The 15910-nt window shown below is 44.8% G+C and overlaps 1 pseudogene; it reads left to right on the top strand.

The window, feature by feature from the left end:
* LOC147718572 (transcription factor HES-1-like) overlaps window positions 1-15910 on the top strand; it is a 101507-nt pseudogene that overhangs the window by 19553 nt on the left and 66044 nt on the right.

Below are 15910 nucleotides of genomic sequence, written 5' to 3'. Positions count from 1 at the left end.
GGCCCCCAGAGTTTGTCAGGGAGTGCCCTCATGGCGAAGAAATGATTATGCCTGCCTTCTCAAATCATATTCCAATACATAGAAAATACATATATGCCAGAAAATGGGCGGTAGCTCAAGCACCTGCATTATATAAGAATCATGTAGGATGGGATGAGGACTCTCCTCCTCACAAAATCCAATTAAAAAGTCAACCAACTGCACAAAGGCAGTACCCAATTAAGCAAGAAGCTAAAAAACAGGTCAGGGAGATCTTAGATCAACTTGAATACCAAGGGGTGATTGAAACATGCACCTCTCAAATGAACAATCCTTTGTTTTCTGTCTCCAAACCAGACGATTCATATCGTCTAGTCTTGGACTACTGTCATGGTTACAAGCACTCTTACCTGTAGGATGCTTGTAGATGGATTTCGCAGAGACGTTATGGACCAACTTCCCCGAATTCTAGGCAACACCCAGTGATTTAATTGTACACTTAGGTAATTAAATTGAAAAAAGGGAGGTAGGACGGATCGGGGACGCTACCTGTTCCTTGGTTGTCGACCTGCGAGGCAACAAAGAAAACTTTTGTAATCTTTATCTCTTTTTTCCTGTAAACAAATACAATCTAAACTGCTCTATATTATTCCCTTTCGTTAAACCCTAAGAGAGCCTACCTGCGACTTTTAGAAGCTAAGCGTCGCGTCCATGTTGTTGTTGTGAAGAGTCTTGTATCTGTGTGGGTTGTTGTCGAGTGAGTTGAGGCCAAATGGGTAGTTTCAGTACTCCTAAAGAAAATAATTACATAGAGAATAAGTTACTATCCTTTCCAATGTTGCTTAACACCACATCATATTATCTACAATTCTTGGTATCACTTACTTTATGTATTCACTCAAGTCTTTCTCGTTCTTCACAACCTAAGTAGAAATATACACTAAACAGAAAAGCAAATAACAAAACATAACATCAAATGTATTTTCCCAAGATTTCTCTTTGATTATTCTCAAAGTCTTTTCGTTTATTTCAGGATATCAAATATCAGGATGTCTCCTTTACCAGGATTCAACAAATGTCTTCGAATGTTCTTTCTAAGCATGGGTGAATTTAGCGAATTTGCGATCCGCGAATTTGCGGATTTGCGAATTCGCGATCCGCAAAATTCGCGAATTTGTGCAAATTTTTGTTTTTTTGCGTGTTCGCAGGGTTTTTTGCGTGTTCGCTGGGCTTTTTGCGTCTTCGCGAGCCGCTTGCATAGCGAAGTTACCCATGCAGTCGTTTATGGGAGAGGGAGAGAGAGATAGATAGATAGATAGATAGATAGATAGATAGATAGATAGATAGATAGATAGATAGAAAGAGAGAGAAAGAGAGGGAAAGAGAGAGGGAGAGAGAGAGAGAACGAGAGAAAGAAAGAGAGGACGGATATCTGAAGGGCCAGATTCCTGAGTTGAACCTACAGAACATACAGCTTTTTATTTTTAGCAAAATGCATATGAAAATTGTGCTGTAAAGGTCTCTTTTAGTTTAACCCCTCCTGACAACTCAAAATGGGTGTATTTGCCATCCTCTCCCTTCTTCCTGTTTTTTATATCTGTAAGTGCTTCCTGAGGCGGTTTAATTCCTTGGACAGGTGCATCGTTGCCTACTTGTAACTATTCTCTGACCCTGCTTCAAGTGTCAGAGCAGGGTCAGAGAATAGTTGCAAGTAGGCAACGAGGCACCAGGAAGCAATTAGCAGCAGGTGTCCAAGTTGAAGTTAATTTGTTTGTAACCCTTTTGTAAAAGGTTACAAAGAAATTAGGTTCAACTTTTGCACCTGCTGCTGTAACCCTTGCTTGGCTGAAAATTCGTCCCCGCTGATTCGCGGATTTTACCGCGATTTCGCGAGATTCGCGGATCACGAAATCGCGGAAAATCCTCAAATTTGCCCGCGAAACGGATTTTACGCCCACCCTTAGTTCTTTCAGGTAAGTTTTAGTCTTTTCAACAAATTGCTGCTTGCTTGCATTGGGCGCCTTGTAACAATAAGAAAAAGATTTCACTTAGCTTTAAATTCCGTGTTGTTCTTGCAGGGCTGCGTGAAGAAGAAAAGGATTCCAATCCGGATGTCTTTGGGCGTTGGCTGGCGATCAGACTCCCAGGGATCTTCTGAGGTAAGTTCCTCTCGAGGGCGGCAGGAGGCAAAGCGTCGAGAAACGTCGGGTGTGGCTATTTATAGTCGAGTCACACCCGAGGGACGATGACGCACCGCGCATCTTTTCTTTGCATGCGTGTGCGTCTCTGGAAAGTTCTTCAGCCTGCCGGTCTGCCTCAAACTGTTCATCTGCAATAAGCTTCCCAGAGCAGATCCCCAGAATCAAAAGAGACCACTACTTGACAATCTATACATTAGAACTCAACACAGCAATTGGCAATTCAATGTATCAGAACTCGATTCAGTAATTTACCATGAGTAAGGTTGTGAAGTTCAAAATGATACGCATAGTAAAATAACAGAAGTTATTTATAGTCACACCAAAACATTATACATCATACTTTTCACTATGGCGTGCTGGATGCACGGGACAGGGGTGGGTTTCCTGAAGGGATGAACTGCTCTCTTCTAGAGCTTAATGTGTTGAGATTTACGGATTCATGACAGTACTCCCCTCTCAAGAGCCCTCCCAAAACCTGAGGAACTGGTTTTGGTTTTCCTGGATTCTAAAGATGAAAACGCCTTACAAATCGAGGAGCATTTTGTAGGTTAGAAAGAGGTTCCCAGGATCGTTCTTCTGGAAAGGGGCGACCACTCGGTCCCCCCGAACGTATGGATGAGTGCCTCGATCCCCCCGGGAAGCCATTTTTGGGCGGGAGGCGCGTCTCGGCTGGTATGCCCGAAGCGGCGTAGCCGGGGCGCGCTTTTTCCCGCCCTAGAGTGGGCTGGCCTAGACACCGACGCAGCCAGCCACGCCCTCGGGGCAGGCAGGGGCGGGTTTTCGCCCGCCCTGAAGACGGATAAAAGAAGGCACAAGACCAGAAGACGTCCTCTTGTTCTTGTGCTCCGAAGCTGCACCTCCTCGCTACACGTGAGCTCGGGACGGAACGAAGAGCCAATTTTGAGCGTTTTGATCCTTTTCTTTGTCTTCCAGATACTTCCTCGGAGAGATGCCCAAGAAAGGCGCAAAGAGAATGACGACCGACCAGATGGTGCGGGCCCTTTGCAAAGAGGTGTCCGACATTAAGAAACGGTTGGCGGAGCGAGATGGGGAGGAGGGTTCGGGCCCTGCGCCGGCTGGAGGGAGACCTAAGAGGCCGAGAAGGGTTCCAGCCGGTGGGGACGCCCCGGTTCCCTCTGCCCCGCTCGAGGCGCCGACCCCAGTACCGGTCGAGGGGAATCCAATCCCCGTTGTCGTCACCCCGACACCCAAGGAAGACATGCCCCCCGAGCTGGCAGCACAGCTAGCAGCATGGTTGGGGGATAGCAGTGATGGCGCCACGGCTGCCGAGGCACAGGCGCTGATAAAAGGGCTTCGTGACAAGAAAGAGGCAGCTAGAGTGGCTGCACCGTTGGCGGGGATAGACAAGCCGCAAGCGGCAGAAGCTGCGTCCGGTTCAGGTAAGCGGCCATTGCCGATTGCACGGGACGAGTCAGCACCCTCTCGTAGAGAGAGATTGGGGCAACATGTGCCCTTAGCGATAAAGGAGAAGATCTGGGCAGGGGAATACGTGAATATTTTTTCCTTGCTTGTTGATCATTATGATGTGGAGCATGTAAAAAGTCAGAAGGACCTAATGCATCCGAGTGTTTGGCGCGCAAAAATGGCCGCCTTTAAGGTAAATGAGAATATTGGTAACTGGGGCAATGCGTGGGGTATTTTTACATCGATTTTGGGGGAACGTAGGCCCGAGTTGCTTCCTGAGTTTCCCGTTTACCAATCAAGAATTATGGGTTACTCGACAGCGTATCAAGGTAACCATTGGTTTTGTTATGATAATCTGTTCAGGAAAGAAAAAGAACATAACAAGAGTTTGACCTGGGATTGTTACGATTCTTTAACATGGGATAAAATGAAAGAATCGGGAATGTTAAGAATGCCATTGGTTGGGAGCAATGTTGTTGATTACTCCCGCCAAAATATGGGGTCGCCCTTTCGACCAAGTACGAGCACCGACGACCAGTCGAGGCCCGCAGGCAATACAGGGAGAAAGGGTTTCTGTTATAACTTCAACAGAGGGAAGTGTACCAGGCCTCCGGGATCATGTAAATTTAGACACGAATGTAGTACGTGTGGGTCATCCCATCCTGAGTCATCGTGCAGAGCCAGAACGAGTGAGAATGGGGGTAAGGGAGGCGCCAAACAGGTCTAATCTAGGCCGAGGGGCGCCTTTACCAACTCCGATTGATACCTTGGCAATGATTCCCTGGCTCAGCGAATACCCGGATCGGACTTCTGCCGGGGTGCTGCGGAACGGTTTTACACATGGTTTCCGCATCCCGGTAGGGGACTTTCAGGGTGTAGGGATGTGCAAAAATCAACTTTCCGTTTTACAACATACATCTGTAGTGCAAGAGAAAATTCAGAAAGAGGTCAGCCGGGGACGGGTCGCCGGCCCGTTTAATGTACCCCCGGTACCGGATTTCGTTTGTTCTCCGTTAGGGGTGGTCCCCAAGAAGGACCCAGGTGAGTTTCGATTGATTCATAATCTGTCTGCTCCACATGGTCTTTCGGTGAACGACGCAATTGATCCAGAAGTTTGTTCGGTGCGATACGCATCTTTTGATGAGGCAGTAGCCATCTTGAATCGCCTGGGGCCCGGGAAGTTGATGGCGAAATCTGATATCGAGTCAGCGTTCCGGTTGCTCCCGGTACACCCAGACGATCAGCGTCTTTTGGGATTCGGGTTCCAGGGATCATTTTACATGGATAGGTGTATGCCAATGGGATGCTCTATATCATGTGCTTATTTTGAACAATTCAGTACTTTCCTGCAATGGGTGTTCACTAAGAAAACGGGTTTTCGGAATGTAATGCACTACCTTGACGACTTTTTGTTCCTTGGTCCCGCCCGAAATCTCGAATGTGCCCAGGCCTTAGATGAATTCTGTGTGTTGATGGGTCAATTTGGCGTGCCGTTAGCACCGGGTAAAACTATGGGTCCCACGACTTGCCTCGAGTTTTTGGGGATCGAGTTGGACTCAAGGGAGGGGTGTTTCCGTTTACCAGCTAGCAAAGTGTTGAAATTCAGGACAGCCCTTCGAGTATGTTTGAATACCCCTAAGGTTACACTGCATCAGTTGCAACAATTAGTGGGAAAGTTGAACTTTGCCTTGAGGGTAATCCCAATGGCTCGCCCCTTTTCCCGCTCCATTGCCCAAGCGATGGTTGGCCTGAAGGAGGGTCATCATCGCACGAGGTTATCGGCTGAGGTCCGCCAGGACATGCGGATATGGTTAGCATTCTTGGCGGACTTCAATGGCCGAGTCGTCTGGAACAAGCCAGCCGTGTCCTCAGAAGAGCTTGGGCTATGGACAGATTCAGCAGGAAGCATAGGTTTTGGCGCCATCTTCGGCACGAACTGGTCTGCTCAAAGATGGCCCCTATGGTGGCACGAGAATGGGCTAACGAGTAATATTGCTTTCCTTGAATTATTTCCCATTCTCGTGGCCCTGAGAACCTGGCCAGAAGGTTTCAGAGATCATTCTGTCATTTTTTGGTCCGACAATATGACCGTGGTAGAATGCATCAATAGTCAGTCAGCCCATTGTAAGTTGATTTTGAGGCTGCTCAAAGAAATTGTCCTACTATGTATGCAACTGAACGTGGTATTCAGAGCAAAACATGTCCCAGGGGTGATGAATCAGGCTGCTGACGCACTGTCTCGTTTTCACATGCAGGCTTTCTCGGGTTTCCTCCCTTCAGCGGACCCGGAGCCGGCACCCTTCCCCGAAGCTCTCTGGTCTCTCGGTGCCCCGAACTTCGTCACCTCGTGGGAGAGAGTCTAGCACCCAGGACAAGGAAGGCATATGAAGGGGCGTTCCAGGCCTATTTAGCCTTTTTAGGGGCAGAGAGAGGGGGTCTGTGGGGTCAGGAAGAGTGGGTAGTACTCTTTCTGATGTCTTTACATAGGGCTGGGAAATCGGTGGCTACGGCCCAAAGGCATCGTGCCGCCATTTCCTTTGTTGCCAGGGCCCATGGCATCCTGGACCCAACAGCGTCTTTCACAGTACAGAAAGCGCTGCGTGGGTGGCAACGCCTAGAGGGTCGCAGAGTAGACGTGAGACGACCGATAGGTCTAGACAGGTTGTCCCAGTTACTGGACACACTCCCTAACACATGCTCGTCCCCTTTTGAGACCTGTTTGTTCCGGACTGCATTTACGCTGGCGTTTCACGGGGCTATGAGAGTTAGTGAGCTGGTTGCAAGGAACAAACAGGATGTGACGGGGGGCTTGTGCAGGGAACATGTTCAGATCAGGGGGGATGCGATGATTGTCTCCTTTCTCAGGTCTAAGACTGACCAAGATGGGAGAGGGGACTGCACGATCATTCGCAGGGACCCCGAGTCATCCATGTGTCCGGTACAGTGCTTAGAAGATTACCTAGCACAGAGAGTGGCATCATGGGGGGGGACATTGTTGAGGCATGCAGACGCCACCCCGCTGACGAGGTTTCAGTTTCAACGGGTGCTTGCAATGGCCATTGCCGCAGCGGGCTTGGACCCGGGCGAATTTGGGACCCACTCCTTTCGTATAGGGGCTGCCACTGAAGCTACAGCCAGGGGTCTTAATGTAGAACAAGTGAAACGTGTGGGGCGCTGGTCCTCCAATTGTTATAAGAGGTACGTGCGATTGCACATGTTGTGAAGCTGTAATCATGTACTCACGCCTCTTGTCTTTTGTTTGTTTTCAGTTGCGCAAGCCTACGCGGCAGGGCAGACTGAGCAGTCGACCCAACACCAGGCCAGCGGTCGCACGTCACCGGCTGTGAGGAAGGAGGTGTGGGTCGTGGGCCACTCATACGTGAGACGGGCCGCAGACGTATTCAAATCAGGTGACATGTTTCACATACCTGGGGAATACGGGTACAGAGTGTCCTTCTACGGAAGGGGCGGTCTCTGTATTGACCAGTTTCAGGAATTTTTTGAGGGTTTGTTAGAGCGGATGAGGTCACCGCCGTCCATAGTCATAGTACATTTAGGGGGCAATGATTTAGTCACCACCGGTAGACGACTTCTCCTGGAGGCTATGCTTTCCACGGTAAGTTGGTTAGCGAGGAGAGTTCCGGGGTGCCTGATTGCGTGGTCTCATATGATCCCACGAAAAGTGTGGCGGGGGGCTATCTCGATCCCTGCTTTGAATCATTCGGTTAAAAAATTGAATAACAAAGTGAGTAGGTTGTTCCGTTCCAAGACATTGCATTCGATCTCGCATAATTGTATTAATGATGACAGTATGTATCTGGGGGATGGTGTGCATTTGTCAAGGGCGGGGAATGAGTTACTCATAGGAGACTTCCTAGCCTGGTTAAAATCTTTAAAACATGACCTTTAGGTAGGAGTTTTGTGGGGGGTCCGGATAGCCGGTCAACTATCCGGACCTGTGGCGGTAAGGTCATGATCGGTGAGCACTAATTGGTAGATCCCTATGAGTGGGCGTCACCCAACACGGATGGGAGCGCTCGGGAGAGGTGGCCATTGGCCCCTCAGTGGGGAGGCGGTCCCGTCTAAGGGCGGGACGCCGGAAGTAAAGGAAAGGCGGTCAAGGCCCCTTCCTTTGTAGGAGGGGTTACAGCCCCCTCCTGGGGAATTTCCCGGGGCCAGTGTCATCTGCGACGGCAGATGCGGTAAGTTGTGTGGGGTGGGGAGAGGTCAACGATACCTTCTAGATACCACACACAAGTGTTCGAACGACCTTTAAATGGCGTCGAGTCTTAAGTGCCCCCGTCAAGACAAGGGAAATTGTTAGTAGTTGCACTTGAGGTAAGCCTCTGTGCTGTCGCCCCTCCCAAGTGGGAGGGGTAAGTCTGGTTAGGGATCTTGACACCGGTTATGACCTTGCCGTTGGCCCTTAAACGTTAGGATGTACAATTTCAGTGTTCTTAGAGAATGTTTTTTGTAGGATGCTAGTTCGGCTAGGAGAACCTCTGTATTAGAGATTATGTTAAGGTTAGCCAAACTCGTAATGTGATAATGAAATTGTACATAACATGAAAACGTTTAATGTTTTAAATTTTTTGTTTTAATAAATACGGCCGGGATGGTCACTCCATCCCACATCCAAAAAACTTTAAGAACTGTTTCCGGTTTCCCTCCTTTTGGGGATTGTGTTGAGAGGGGGTGGCGGGTATCTCAGCCATATGGAAAGGGGCGACCACTCGGTCCCCCCGAACGTATGGATGAGTGCCTCGATCCCCCCGGGAAGCCATTTTTGGGCGGGAGGCGCGTCTCGGCTGGTATGCCCGAAGCGGCGTAGCCGGGGCGCGCTTTTTCCCGCCCTAGAGTGGGCTGGCCTAGACACCGACGCAGCCAGCCACGCCCTCGGGGCAGGCAGGGGCGGGTTTTCGCCCGCCCTGAAGACGGATAAAAGAAGGCACAAGACCAGAAGACGTCCTCTTGTTCTTGTGCTCCGAAGCTGCACCTCCTCGCTACACGTGAGCTCGGGACGGAACGAAGAGCCAATTTTGACCCACCCACCAGCCCCTGAGGACAGCAAGTTGTTGTGCAATAAAGTGAATTTATATGTTTGTTTTTCCATCTCGTTTACAGGCTGTGACAGTATCAGTTTGTGGTTAAATCATAATAAAGAATGGTGAATCTCGTCTAGGTTGTTACGATTAAAATGATTTGATGTAGTGTTACATTTCTAGCATGTTCTTTCGGTCGTAGCGACCAATGTTTTCATAGGTTTGAGTAAGAATTGTCGTATTTATTTTTGGTAGGCGGTAAGGTCATGATCGGTGAGCACTAATTGGTAGATCCCTATGAGTGGGCGTCACCCAACACGGATGGGAGCGCTCTGGAGAGGTGGCCATTGGCCCCTCAGTGGGGAGGCGGTCCCGTCTAAGGGCGGGACGCCGGAAGTAAAGGAAAGGCGGTCAAGGCCCCTTCCTTTGTAGGAGGGGTTACAGCCCCCTCCTGGGGAATTTCCCGGGGCCAGTGTCATCTGCGACGGCAGATGCGGTAAGTTGTGTGGGGTGGGGAGAGGTCAACGATACCTTCTAGATACCACACACAAGTGTTCGAACGACCTTTAAATGGCGTCGAGTCTTAAGTGCCCCCGTCAAGACAAGGGAAATTGTTAGTAGTTGCACTTGAGGTAAGCCTCTGTGCTGTCGCCCCTCCCAAGTGGGAGGGGTAAGTCTGGTTAGGGATCTTGACACCGGTTATGACCTTGCCGTTGGCCCTTAAACGTTAGGATGTACAATTTCAGTGTTCTTAGAGAATGTTTTTTGTAGGATGCTAGTTCGGCTAGGAGAACCTCTGTATTAGAGATTATGTTAAGGTTAGCCAAACTCGTAATGTGATAATGAAATTGTACATAACATGAAAACGTTTAATGTTTTAAATTTTTTGTTTTAATAAATACGGCCGGGATGGTCACTCCATCCCACATCCAAAAAACTTTAAGAACTGTTTCCGGTTTCCCTCCTTTTGGGGATTGTGTTGAGAGGGGGTGGCGGGTATCTCAGCCATATGGGCCATAGCCCTTCCAATGTATCAAATAAAACAGTTTTCCACGAATTCTTTGTGAAACCATAATATCCTGAACCTCAAATTCCGGAACTCCATCTACTTGTATAGCTGCGGGAGGTTTCCTAAATCTGGTCATAGGATTGCAGGGTTTTACCAACGATACATGGAATACCGGATGAAATCGATATTTGGTTGGTAAAGTCAATTTAACACTAACAGGATTTATCAGCTTTTCAATAGAAAATGGCCCGATAAATTTAGGACAGATTTTTATCTTTAAATTTTTTGTGGATAACCACACCTTATCTCCAATGGAAACCTTGGGTTGTGGTCTCCTGTGTAGATCTGAGGCGCTTTTTTGTCTCTCTTTTGCTTGAGCTAAATGATAATGGGCCAGGTCTTGGATGTGAACTAGTTTCTTAATATGATCTTCCAATGATGGAATTATAAAAGAAAACTGTATTGATCCAGGGATATTTTTAGGATGAAAACCATAGGTACTAAAGAATGGTGATAGAGTAGTGGAGGAATTATCCATGTTGTTATAAGCAAATTCCAAGATCCATAATATATCCGACCATTCTTACTCTTCCTCTGCTAAAGCACATCTTAAAAATTGCTCTATGGTTTGGTTGGTTCTTTCGGTTAGGCCATCAGTCTGAGGATGATAGCCAGAAGATGTACGAACATCCATGTCTAAAGTTTTTCCTAAATTTTGCCAGAAGTGAGAAATGAATTGAGGGCCTCTATCAGAAATTACTACTGAGGGGATGCCATGCAGGCGAATCACTTCTTTTGAGAATATTTGTGTTAACTCTTTAGCAGAAGGAATTTTCTTTAATGGGATAAAGTGAGCCATACGAGAAAAATGGTCTACCACGGTTAAAATAGTGTTAAAACCATCCTTAGTTTTGGGGAGTTATACTATGAAGTCAAGGGATACTGTATGCCAAGGTTGAGGTGGTATTGGAAGAGGAAGTAGAAGACCACTAGGTGCTTGGTGTTATATTTTATTCTGGGTGCAAACCACACAGGTCTCGATATAAGTTTTAACATCTTTAAACATAGATGGCTACCAAAATTTTCTTTTAATTAAATGACTGTTTTTTGTTACTCCTGGATGTGCAGACATTAAAGTATCATGATGTAAGTGTATAACTTTTCTTTGTAGTTCTTGTGTTCATTCATATACAAAAAGTCACCTCTAATTTGCAATAAAGGATACTGATTGTGCCATTCTTGCACAGTTTTTTCTTGTATCTTTTTTTTTTATTTCTTCCACTACATCGGTTAGAACAACTCCAATCTTAAAACAGTGATCAGACAATACCGGCTGAGTTTTTTCAGGTGAACAATCTTTTTCTTCTGTGATTCCCATACGTGACAAAGCATCAGCTTTTAAGTTCTCTCTTCCTGGACGATAAGTGATTATAAAGTTGTAATCATTAAAGAATAGTGTCCAACGCAATTGTCTAGCCATGAGAGCTTTAACAGAGCGTAAAAATTGTAAATTTCTATGATCCGTATAGATTGTTACAGGATGTCTAGCACCTAACAAATAATGACGCCATTCTTCAAAAACTGCTTTGATGGCTAACAATTCCTTGTCAGCTATAGCATAATTTTGTTCAGTATGGGTGAGTTTTCTTGCGTAATATGCTATAGGATGCATCTGACCAGTTTCTTTATGCCTTTAAGATAGAATACCTCCAATGGCAAATTGGGAAGCATGTGCTTCGACTATAAAGGGAATGGAAGGATCTGGATGCATCAACATTGGTGCTGAAGTGAACTGCCTCTTTAGATCTTGAAAGGCTTTTTCTGCATCACTATTCTATTCAAATTTTACATTCTTTCGTAGTAACCTAGTTATTGGGGTTATAATTTGAGAAAAGTTACAAATGAATCGTCTATAAAAGTTAGCAAAACCCCAAAAACTTTGAATTTGCTTCACAGAGGAGGGACTGATCCAATCGAGAACTGCCTGAATTTTCTTTGGATCCATCTCAATACCTTTGGGACTTAAAACATACCCAAGAAATTCTACTCTTGTAGTAAGAAAAGTACTTTTTTCTAGTTTTATGTACAAGGAATTGTCAAGAAGTTTTCGAAGAATAGCTCTTACTTGTTGTACTTGTTCTGTGGTGTTCTTAGAATAGATGAGAATATCATCTATGTAAACGATGCAACAAATGTCCAAAAATTCCCTTAAAACTTCATTTATAAAAATTGGAACGCTGCTGGAGCGTTGCAGAGTCCGAATGGCATGACCTGATACTCATATAAACCGAATTTGGTACGGAATGCAGTTTTCCATTCGTCTCCGCTTCGAACCCTTACCAAATGGTAGGCTCCTCGCAAGTCCAATTTGGTATAAATGGTAGCATCTTTCAATTGGTCTAATAAGGTTGGAATTAGAGGAAGTGGATATCTATTCTTGATGGTCACATTATTTAAAGCTCAGTAGTTAATACAAGCACGCAATTCACCTCCCTTTTTTGGGGATAAAAAAGAGAGGTGATGATACAGGTGACTTAGAATGTCGAATAAAACCGTTAGCCAGATACTCATCCAAATATTCCCTCAAGTGTTCGTTTTCTTTTTCGGTGAGAGCATATATTCGACTACATGGTAAAGTAGCCCCTGGCACTAAATCTAAATCCCTATGAGGTGGTAGGGTATTGGCCTTTCTTTTATCAAATACATCATGGAGATCAGAATATTCTTTTGGGACTCCTTCCAACAGTAATACACTTTTAGAGTTCATGGGAAAATTACTACCTTGTATTGGTAACTCCGAAATTTGGGGTTGAAAACAAGAAGAATGACAAAATTCAGAATCAAATGGTACAGTTTTCTTCACCGAGTCTATTTTGGGATTATGCTTTACGAGCCAGGGTATTACTGGAATCAAACAAAATTGAGGGGCATCAATGATGTCAAATGTAATGTTTTCTTTATGTTTGTTTAAGCAAGTCATTTGAAGAGTCTCAGTGTGAAATTGAATTAATCCAGATGATAATTCTTTACAGTCAACTGATCTGCCTACTTCTGGGTGCTCTTTGGACTCTGTTTTAAAATCTAATTCCTCCGAAAACTGAGTGTCAATAAAATTGCCTGTTGCCCCTGAGTCAATCAAAGCGTCAACAGACCAAACTTTTTCTTTTCTAGAAAGAGACTGTAAGAAAACTTTTATACTGAGATGATGAGAAGTTACGTCTGGAGTTGTGGAGGCCAAACTAGATAACATACTCGACAATCTGACCTCTTGATTTGTCGAGCCAGTTAGTTTTCCGACTGTTGAACTAAACCTACCTCAGCGGTTTTTTTTTTCAGGTTTATTTGGGCGTACTGGACACTCTTTAATGAAATGTCCTGGTTTTCCACAATAGAGACATTGATTTAACTTTCTACGTTGTCTTTTTTCTCTTTACTCAGAGGTCCTTTGATGGTACCTATCTGCATAGGTTCTCCTAAATCTACCTTAGGTGTTGGTTCTGTCTTGACACTAATTCTATCTTTGAAAGAAAATAGCTTTTGTTCAGATTTTACTTTTTCCCTTCTGCGTTCAGACAAACGATGATTTAGTTTTACCACTAGATCAATGAACTCCTCAATATCATCAGGTGGATCTAAAATTTGTGTGATCATATCTTTTAACTCATCCTTTAAGGCCAGCGAGCTTCTATTACTAATCTGTTAAACTGAGATATATAATGTAGTAAGTCTGATGAACCTTGTTTTAAATGAAGTAGTTCATGATCTGCAGATTGAACAAAAACATGTTTAGCAAACAATTTCTTTATTGTATTTTTAAAACGTCTAAGGTCATAAAGAACGGGGTCATCACGTTCTACTATCGGTACTGACCACAGGGCCGCGTCTCCTCCTAAATAGGATAAAATGAAAGCTATCTTAGAGGAATTATCAGGAAAAGCTGAGGGTTTGGCAATAAAATGTAGATGACATTGATTTAAAAATATTGGGAACTTGTTACTGTCCCCAAAAAATCTTTCAAGTTGTGCTAAGGGAACTGGTACAGGAGTCACCACTTGAATCTGAGTTGGTGCTGTAGGGGAACTAGAATGCAAGGTTTGAAGTCCTGGTTGAAAAGTTGGTGGTTTCAATACTGATCTCTGAGTTGGGGAAAAACTCCAAGTACTAGGGCCAGATTGAATACTGTTTTCAATCACAGTAACATCTCTACGAAGGGCGGCATTTTCGGTTTGTATAGCAGTCAACATATCTGCTATATCTTCCAGAGAAATCGAGGCGGAAGGATCCATAACGTGTGGGCGAAATAATCGTCGTGGGCTTTGCCTTCTGTCAAGGTTACAAGCACTCTTACCTGTAGGATGCTTGTAGATGGATTTTGCAGAGACGTTATGGACCAATTTCCCCGAATTCTAGGCAACACCCAGTGATTTAATTGTACACTTAGGTAATTAAATAGAAAAAAGGGAGGTAGGCCGGATCGGGGGCACTACCTGTTCCTTGGTATCGACCTGCGAGGCAACAAAGAAAACTTTTGTAATCTTTATCTCTTTTTTCCTGTAAACAAACACAATCTAAACTGCTCTATTTTATTCCCTTTCGTTAAACCCTAAGAGAGCCTAACTGCAACATTTAGAAGCTAAGCGTCGCGTCCGTGTTGTCGTTGTGAAGAGTCTTGTATCTGTGTGGGTTGTTGTCGAGTGAGTTGAGGCCAAATGGGTAGTTTCAGTACTCCTAAAGAAAATAATTACATAGAGAATAAGTTACTATCCTTTCCAATGTTGCTTAACACCACATCATATTATCTACAATTCTTGGTTTCACTTACTCTTTGTATTCACTCAAGTCTTTCTCGTTCTTCACAACCTAAGTAGAAATATAAACTAAACAGAAAAGCAAATAACAAAACATAACATCAAATGTATTTTCCCAAGATTTCTCTTTGATTATTCTCAAAGTCTTTTCGTTTCTTTCAGGATATGAAATATCAGGATGACTCCTTTACCAGGATTCAACAAATGTCTTTGAATGTTCTTTCAGGTAAGTTTTAGTCTTTTCAACAAATTGCTGCTTGCTTGCGTTAGGCGCCTTGTAACAATAAAAAAAAGATTTCACTTAGCTTTAAATTCGGTGTTCTTCTTGCAGGGGTGCGTGAAGAAGAAAAGGATTCCAATCCGGATGTCTTTGGGCGTTGGCTGGCGATCAGACTCCCAGGGCTCTTCTGAGGTAAGTTCCTCTCGAGGGCGGCAGGAGGCAAAGCGTCGAGAAACGTCGGGTGTGGCTATTTATTGTCGAGCCACACCTGAGGGACGATGACGCACCGCGCACCTTTTCTTTGCGTGCATGTGCGTCTCTGGAAAGTTCTTCAGCCTGCCGGTCTGCCTCAAGCTGTTCGTCTGCAATAATCTTCCCAGAGCAGATCCCCAGAATCAAACGAGACCACTACTTGACAATCTATACATTAGAACTAAACACAGCAATAGGCAATTCAATACATCAGAACTCGATTCAGTAATTTACCATGAGTAAGGTTGTGAAGTTCAAAATGATACGCATAGTAAAATACCAGAAGTTATTTATAGTCACACCAAAACATTATACATCATACCTTTCACTATGGCGTGCTGGGTGCACGGGACAGGGGTGGGTTTCCTGAAGGGATAAACTGCTCTCTTCTAGAGCTTAATGTGTTGAGATTTACGGATTCATGACAACTACAAACACCTTAACTCATGTTGCAAAACATTTGCGGTACAAAATTCGCACAGTGCGGCACTAATGAATAACATAGTTAGCAAAAAATACAAAACAACATTAGACATCTCTAATGGATTCTTTTGTCAAAATATTGCACCAGAAACAGGTATTTAACTGCTTTCTCAATAATGGGGTCACAGTAAATTTCTGTCGACTCCCACAGGGATTCAAGTTACTACAACTGTATGATGATGAGGCATTATCCTATGTCGATGACATCTATCTCACAGACGACGACTTGGATTCTCACTTGAAAAGAGTGAACACCATAATACTTGGGTTTGCAGCAGAGGGTTACAAATTCAACTTTAAAAAGTCACAAATTGCCCATCTAACTGTCCTATTTCTAGGATACGAATTATTAAGTGAAGGCAAAAGCCTATCAGACATCTTCTTAGAGAAGTGCGCTGTACTCCAAGCACCAAAAACGCTGAAGAACTTACAATCGATACTAGGCTTCTTGAATTTCGGAAGAACTTACATTCTAAATTATGCATAGAGGG

This window comes from Lissotriton vulgaris, chromosome 4_1 (genome assembly GCF_964263255.1).
Source record: "Lissotriton vulgaris chromosome 4_1, aLisVul1.2, whole genome shotgun sequence".
NCBI lineage: Eukaryota > Metazoa > Chordata > Amphibia > Caudata > Salamandridae > Lissotriton > Lissotriton vulgaris.
This window is presented reverse-complemented; position numbering and strand designations above follow the sequence as displayed.